Source organism: Scylla paramamosain, chromosome 23 (assembly GCF_035594125.1).
Source record: "Scylla paramamosain isolate STU-SP2022 chromosome 23, ASM3559412v1, whole genome shotgun sequence".
NCBI lineage: Eukaryota > Metazoa > Arthropoda > Malacostraca > Decapoda > Portunidae > Scylla > Scylla paramamosain.
In genome coordinates, this window is record NC_087173.1 from 17,835,223 (window position 1) to 17,842,722 (window position 7,500).

Sequence of the window (7,500 nt, forward strand, 5' to 3'; positions counted from 1 at the left end):
TGATGGCGGGAGTGAGATGAGGTCTAGGAGCTTTTCTAATTTGAGTTTAATTTGGGATTTAGCAATTACGCACTTCTGAACTGAAGAGAGGTGCATGCAGGCGGGAGTGAGGTGAGGTCAAGGCGGGGGAGGGCGTGGCAGATGTCAGTGGAGTTATAGTAAGTCTGTCTTGCAGTGAAGGTTTAGGAGTGGCCGCCCTAGGGATTCTCCTGTCCGTCGCCCCGCTACTTCAGTCACGACATTCATCTTTGTCTGATACATTAGCTACTTATTGCATCAAGATTAATCTGATTGCATCCATTTCTTTAAAAAGGATGAAAATATTATGTTCCATTTCTTGGAGAGTAATAGCAATGATTTTTGTGTATGAACCACGACACCCCGACCTTGTCCTTTCTACCTCACACCATTCTACCGTGGTTCGGATGAGGCCACTATAAAGAAAATGACTTCTCTGCTTTACAGAGGTACTCTTGCTCTTTACAACTGCTACAAAACTTACCACCTCCAACAATCCCCTCCGTTTCCCTCGCCTCCTTACACTGTCTGGTGGTGTGGAATCCATCTTAAGCTGTAGGTCCCTCCGCTCTACGGAGAACTTCTTCCTCTTTCCATTCTTCAATAAATATTCAAAACACTGTTGCTCTCCAACTTCCTTCACTCACTATACCACCAAATCAGGAGTTCCCGACCTTGGGGCGAGCGCGCGTCCATGGCAGTGACCTATTCCTGAGACGGGTCACTTATAGCCAGGGTGGGGCTTTGTGCCTCACGAATCAAGAAAAATACCTTGTCAAGGTCACACAGATTAGTGCAGACAAGTGACAAAGGTCATTTCCTCTGCTCACTACCAACTATGGAAACTTCTCCCTCCACCGCCGCGCGTCCTCATGTGCTTTAAAGATGTGAGAATGAACTTACGACGGAAAAAAAAAATGTATTTCTTAGAAGAAAGGGCCAATATAGAACCTTCAATAAAGGCAAGGCAGGGCAGCGGAGAGCCGAATCCCCAAGGGGGTCACACCTAAACGCTCAGTATAAAATAGATTTACCATAGTGACCTCAGCTGCCCCAGGAGCGGGAGGCTGTGACAGGACTGGTGTGGGTTGTCTGTGCTTCCTGTAAATGTCCCTGGTTTGGGTGTACACCATTTCCGATGTTTTGTTGCTTGAGATTGTCAGTTTCCTTACGATAGCAGGAAGTATCTCCTGCTTCTCAGGGAAGACTTTGTTGTGTAATATCTTGAACGTAAAGGTGTCACCGCACAAGACGAAGTTTGGTTTTTGCTTAACACCTTTGCTTCTGTGTGTGATCGGGAGGACATAAGAACAAGAAGATAACGGAAGCTGCAAGCAGATACCAGGCCTACACGTGGCAGTCCCTTTATAAAACATAGTGTACTGTACCTACCTACCTGTTTCCATCTATCTTCCTCCATAAATTAGCCTAATCTTCCTTTAAAGCGCCCTAATGACTCACCACTAGCAAAAATAACCTAAATACTAAGTCCATTCCATTCATCTACCACTTTATTTGAGAACCAATTCTTTGTTATGACCTTTCGATTTTGAACTCATTATTTCCTGTTCTGTCCTACTGATCTGTGATTTAATGGGTAATTTCAATGAGACAGGTAGTTATGAGATACAGTAGTGGCCTCGTAGTAGTTTGACAGCGAAGAAAACCGTCGCCCAGGAGAGCTAGTCACAGGTGTGCAGGGCTTGGCAGGAGGACGCGTGTCATGTGAGGTGTTGGGTGTGGGCGAGCGTGGAGCAGAGAGGTGGTTGTTGTGTCCCAGTGGAGGAAGCAGCTGACGGGAAGGCAGAGACGTGTGAGGTCAATGAGGTTGTCTGTGTTGTGACCACGTGGGAAAGTGTACCACGAGAGAGAGAGAGAGAGAGAGAGAGAGAGAGAGAGAGAGAGAGAGAGAGAGAGAGAGAGAGAGAGAGAGAGAGAAACCAACCCCTAAGACCCCTAAGTTTCGCCCTCAAAACCCACCAGGCAGCACTTACGAGAGAGAGAGAGAGAGAGAGAGAGGGTCCCTTCCTCACCAACTTGACTTGTGACGAGTGTGAACGAGACTATTCCGCTGCTAAGCCAGTATTCAGAAACGCTTTGCTCTCTCACCACGACTGTTTCTAGAGGCTACGGAGATGTGTTTCTCCCGTTAATAAAGTGAAAATCTTGCCAGTCTGTCACAAGAACCATAAAAACGTCCTTAAATAACCGTGGAACTTGATCTAGAGCTTTTGAATGTAGCGGAGGTACCGCGTAAGTGTCCTTATCTTCACTATTCTTTTTACACCACCAGTCATACTGCACCAGCAAACAATAGTAGCTGTGGACTGCACTGTTTTTCTTCTTTATTTATTTATTTATTTATTTTTATGTATTATCATTGTTTTTACGAGAACAAGAGAATTCAGTATGATTTTTAAATTCTCTCTCTCTCTCTCTCTCTCTCTCTCTCTCTCTCTCTCTCTCTCTCTCTCTCTCTCTCTCTCTCTCTCTCTCTCTCTCTCTCTCTCTCTCTCTCTCCTTAGTGCGAGTTTCGCAGAGGAGCCTCAGTACACCTCCTGGTCCCTGTGCCACTCTCCTAACTCCAATAATCTGCAACACTGCTGCCTGCATTGTCCTGCTGTGGGGGATCTGCTCCCATGCCACCACCTTCTGGACGCGTGCCAATACCTGCTGCAGGACGACCACGTGGACCTCTTCATAACCCGCCACCCTCAGTTTTGCGGATGTTAGCCCTCCATAATTTATCGCTCGCTAACTGTCCCCTTATGTATTGATGTTCATCCACCTTGCATTTTTAAATTCAAATATCACCACTTCTGTGTTGTATTATCTACTTCCAACTTGTAAACGCTCAGCTTCACTCTATTGTTAATTCATTGATATTTGCTGTCGCTGCCTCTGGTACTTATATTCTGTAACGCTGCCTCACTGTGACTTGCTTGTCTTCATGATGTGATTAATTGAATTATTAATTTATATTGTCAGGAGTATTTGTAAGGTGTAATTGTGTAGACTAGCCCGTTTCCATGCCCAATAAATTGATTAAACAACTCTCTCTCTCTCTCTCTCTCTCTCTCTCTCTCTCTCTCTCTCTCTCTCTCTCTCTCTCTCTCTCTCTCTCTCTCTCTCTCTCTCTCTCTCTCTCTCTCTCTCTCTCTCTGATAAGGCTTTGTGGTTTTCAAAGGACATTTATAAGAGGAAATAGCAAATGAATGAAGGATAGAAGAAGGAAGAGGAGGAGGAGAAAGGGGAGGAGGATGAGAAGAAAGTGAAAGTTGAGAAGAAACATGATCACGTAAGAAAAAAAAAAGGAAAAAAATGGATGAAACAACCACACACACACACACACACACACACACACACACACACACACAGAGAGAGAGAGAGAGAGAGAGAGAGAGAGAGAGAGAGAGAGAGAGAGAGAGGTGGGGGGGGTGTTAGGCTGTAAAATCTCTCAAACGAATTTCCTTAGGCCTATTTTCGGCTTAAAGTGCCCCGCCCTGTTTGCCTGACTTCCTGTGTGTGTGTGTGTGTGTGTGTGTGTGTGTGTGTGTGTATGTGTGTGTGTGTGTCTGTCTGTCTGTCTGTCTGTCTGTCTGTCTCTGTGCTTTAAATATTTACCAATTTGCTTGTTTTTTGTATTCCTCCTCCTCCTCCTCCTCCTCCTCCTCCTTTGTGGCCTCGATGGCGCAGTAGGCAGCGCGTGAGTCTCATAATCTCAAGGTCGTGAGTTCGATCCTCACTCGGGGCAAGAGATTTTGCCACCGTCAGGCGCTGAAAAAGAAAAAGATCTTGGAGTCGTTGTGTCAAAAGATCTCGAGTCAACACTGCGCCAAAACAGTAAGAACGGGAAATAAATTAGTAGGGTTCATTGGAACAACCTTTTAATTTAAATCAGAAAAAAGGTTATGCTTGCCTTATATAACTCACTGGTGCGCCCTCATCTAAAATACTGTGTGAAGTTCTGGTCACCATATTACAAAAAGGACATTGAAAAAAAAATAGAAAAGATACAGTGTAGAGTCACAAAGATGATTCCAAGATTGCGCAATAAGCCGTATGAGGAACGACTGGAAGAACTAAACCTATTTAGCTTAACAAAACGCAGGATAAGAGATCTAATTGAAGTATTCAAAATTTTTAAAGGATATAGTAACATTGATGCAAATAAATATTCTATCACAGATCATTCTAACCTAACATGAAATAATGGGTTCAAGATTATACCCAAGCGTTTTAAATCCCTCGAGGCCAAGCAAATATCTGGAATAAACTGCCTTCAAAAATCGTAAACAGCAATTCTATTGAATAATTCAAGAATTAAATAGACAAATATTTAAAAGATAATCCCCAACAAGCTCTCTTCTTGTCCGAATATTTACTAAATTCCGAATAATTACTAAATTCACTAATAAAACTCTTATTTCACAGGCACCAATTTTATTATTAACTGTATTCATTTTCAGGTAGGTGTATAGAATTCACCGTAGAGTGAATAGTAGAACTTTCATCCTTTCCTATGAAAATTTCATCCACTTACTATTATTATTATTATTATTATTATTATTATCATTATTATCATTATTATTATTATTATTATTATTATTATTATTATCATTATTATTATTATTATTATCATTATTATTATTATTATTATTATTATTACTATTATCATTTCAAGTTCCTGAGTTGCTCGGGGCTGAGTCTGTGAATGATGTGTGAATGAGTGTCTGTGATGCTTCAGCCTGTATTCTGAAACGATTTGCTCTCACCGTGACTACTCTCAAAGGAGGCCGCAGATATTATTAGCCAGGTTCTCAAGACTGTTTCTCCTGTTAAAGGCGTAGAAATATTGTTAATTTATCACTAGAACCGTAAAAAAAAAAAAATACATAATTAAAACTCCGTGTAACTTCAATAAGAGCCTTTTGAAAGTAACGGAGGTGTGGCGCGGAATTGTTTCAGAATACTTGTGTGATGCTTTGTTTGTGCCGCCCCGCGTGGTATTCCCGGCCTGATATACGTAGATACATAGATTATTATTATTCAGTTTTTCCTCCTTCCTTTGTCTCTTTTCCTACAACGGTGCATGAAGGAAAATATTCAGGGTGAGCGGGGAATTCCTTCAGAGAGAGAGAGAGAGAGAGAGAGAGAGAGAGAGAGAGAGAGAGAGAGAGAGAGAGAGAGAGAGAGAGAGGTTATTCACTTCATCTTTTCATCCGCCCTTTCTTCCTGCATGGTTCGTAGAGAGAGAGAGAGAGAGAGAGAGAGAGAGAGAGAGAGAGAGAGAGAGAGAGAGAGAGAGAGAGAGAGAGAGAGAGAGAGAGAGAGAGAGAGAGAGAGAGAGAGAGAGAGAGAGAGAGAGAGAGCAGTGTTTCCTCTCCCCCTTGTTGTATATTATCACCTGCGTAACATAAAGGTAGTGAACACAATTAAGGTGGTTATTACTGAGAGGAGGAGGAGGAGGAGGAGGAAGAGCGGGAGAAAGAGGAGCAGGAGGAGGAGGAGGATTAGTATACGATGTAAGGAACTAATAACACAGTATTTGTTCTTCGTAACTTTTGCTTTTTTTTAGTCTTTCGTGTTGTTGTTGTTGTTGTTGTTGTTGTTGTTGTTGTTGTGTGTCACTTGCAACACACACACACTCACACACACACACACACATAAAAAAATAAAACAATAGAAAATACGAAAGGAATCCTCTTATAACCCTTTTTTTCATCCATTCATTCATCGCCTCTTGATCTACCTGTGTGTTAACCGTGCGCCATTCACCTGTCAGGGCCTTCGGGTTGCGTGAGCTGTTACGGGGAGTACCTGAATGTTACGTGGGGGTGTTACCTGAGTGTGTCACGTGTCTCGAAGGGGAATATACAGATCCTCCTCTTCCTCCTTCTCCTCCTCTTCCTTCTCCTCCTCCTCCTCTTCCTCCTCCTATTTCTTTACCAAAACAGGCATACAAAGAAATATAGATCTGTTAGTTTTAGGTTATCCTGTGTGTTTACATTTAGTCTTCTTCCTATTCCTTCTCTCCCTCCTCCTCTTACTTCTCATACTCCTCTTTCTCCTTCTTCTCCTCATTATCATCATTTTCATTATCATCATCCTCATTTATCCTCATTTTCATCCTGTTCCTCATCCTGTGCTTCATATTTTTGCTTTTTTCTCTCTTCTTTAAATTATTGTTATTGTTTTATTTTATTATTAATGGCGACGTTACACTGTATAGCACGTTTTCAGTCAGCCTTTTCCGTCAACTCCGGTTTTACCTTGTTCCGGTGTCTGTGTGTATGTGTGTGTGTGTGTGTGTGTGTGTGTGTGTGTGTGTGTGTGTGTGTGTGTGTGTGTGTGTGTGTGTGTGTGTGTGTGTGTGTGTGTGTGTGTGTGTGTGTGTGTGTGTGTGTGGTCATCTTCACGGAAAAATAAAAAATATAAAACCGCTTAATTTCACACGTCGTTCCATTTAACTTGTGGACACGTAACAGCAAACAGAGGCTCGCATGACTCGATACATGTTCACACTTCTGGAAGGTCTGTGTGTCTCTCCTCCTGCACGCTGGTCACCATTTTAGCGCGTCTGGCTGGTCTACGACTTACAAAACTTGTAATAAAGTGTTGAGCAGCGACTGCTTGCCTGTGTGTCAGAGGAGCCGCGTTTGTTTACTGTGAACGAAAGTGACGACGAGCGGCGGTACGTGTGTGACGGCGCGCGCTCAACAAATTGTCGATTTGCAGAAACTTGACGGAAAAAAAGTTGATGGAAAATGTGCTGTATACTTTTTGTGACGGCTTGTTTATTTTTCCTTATTTACTTTTATTTGTTTGTTTATTTTTTATCATTCTTATTTAATTATTATATGTTTTACTGATTTATTTGTGTTTTATTCTTATTTTGCGTGTGAAGGAATGTGTAAAAAAGATCAAGAACACACACACACACACACACACACACACACTGTCCTTCCCATGCACACATTTCTTACATTATATTAGACAGTGTGGGACGGCTGGTGTTTGTTCGTCCTTTGTGTTCCTTTGCGTAGCGTGCAGGGAGATATGTAGCACGGGAGGAAAGGGAAAAAAATATGCAACAATAAGAAAAGAGAGAAAGAAGAGGAAGAGATGAAACACGAAGAAAGGAGGAATGAACGAAAACAAGAAGAAAAAAAGGAAGAATGATCAACAAAAAAAAAGGAAGAAAGAAAGGAGAGGAATAAATTAAATACGAAAGAAGGAGGAATAAGCAACGAGAAGAAAAAAAGGAAGAAAAGTAGAAGAAAGAAGAGGAAGAGGTGAAACACGAAGAAACCAGTAGAAATGCACAAAAGTAAGAAGGAAGAACAGGAAGAAATGAAGCAAGAAAGAAGAAAGAAGAATAAGAAGGAAGAAATTAAACACGAAAGAACAAGGAAGAGGAATCTGTATCAACAAGAAACGGAGAGAGAAGAAAGGTAGAAGAAAAAAAGAAAGACATTAAAT

At 41.8% G+C, this 7,500-nt stretch overlaps 1 non-coding gene across 1 annotated transcript; it reads left to right on the forward strand.

Moving 5' to 3' along the window:
• The first annotated feature begins 3,699 nt into the window (after positions 1 to 3,699).
• Positions 3,700 to 3,772, forward strand: Trnam-cau (transfer RNA methionine (anticodon CAU)). The gene has a single exon. It is a non-coding gene; the product is annotated as a tRNA-Met (tRNA).
• Positions 3,773 to 7,500: the final 3,728 nt, after the last annotated feature.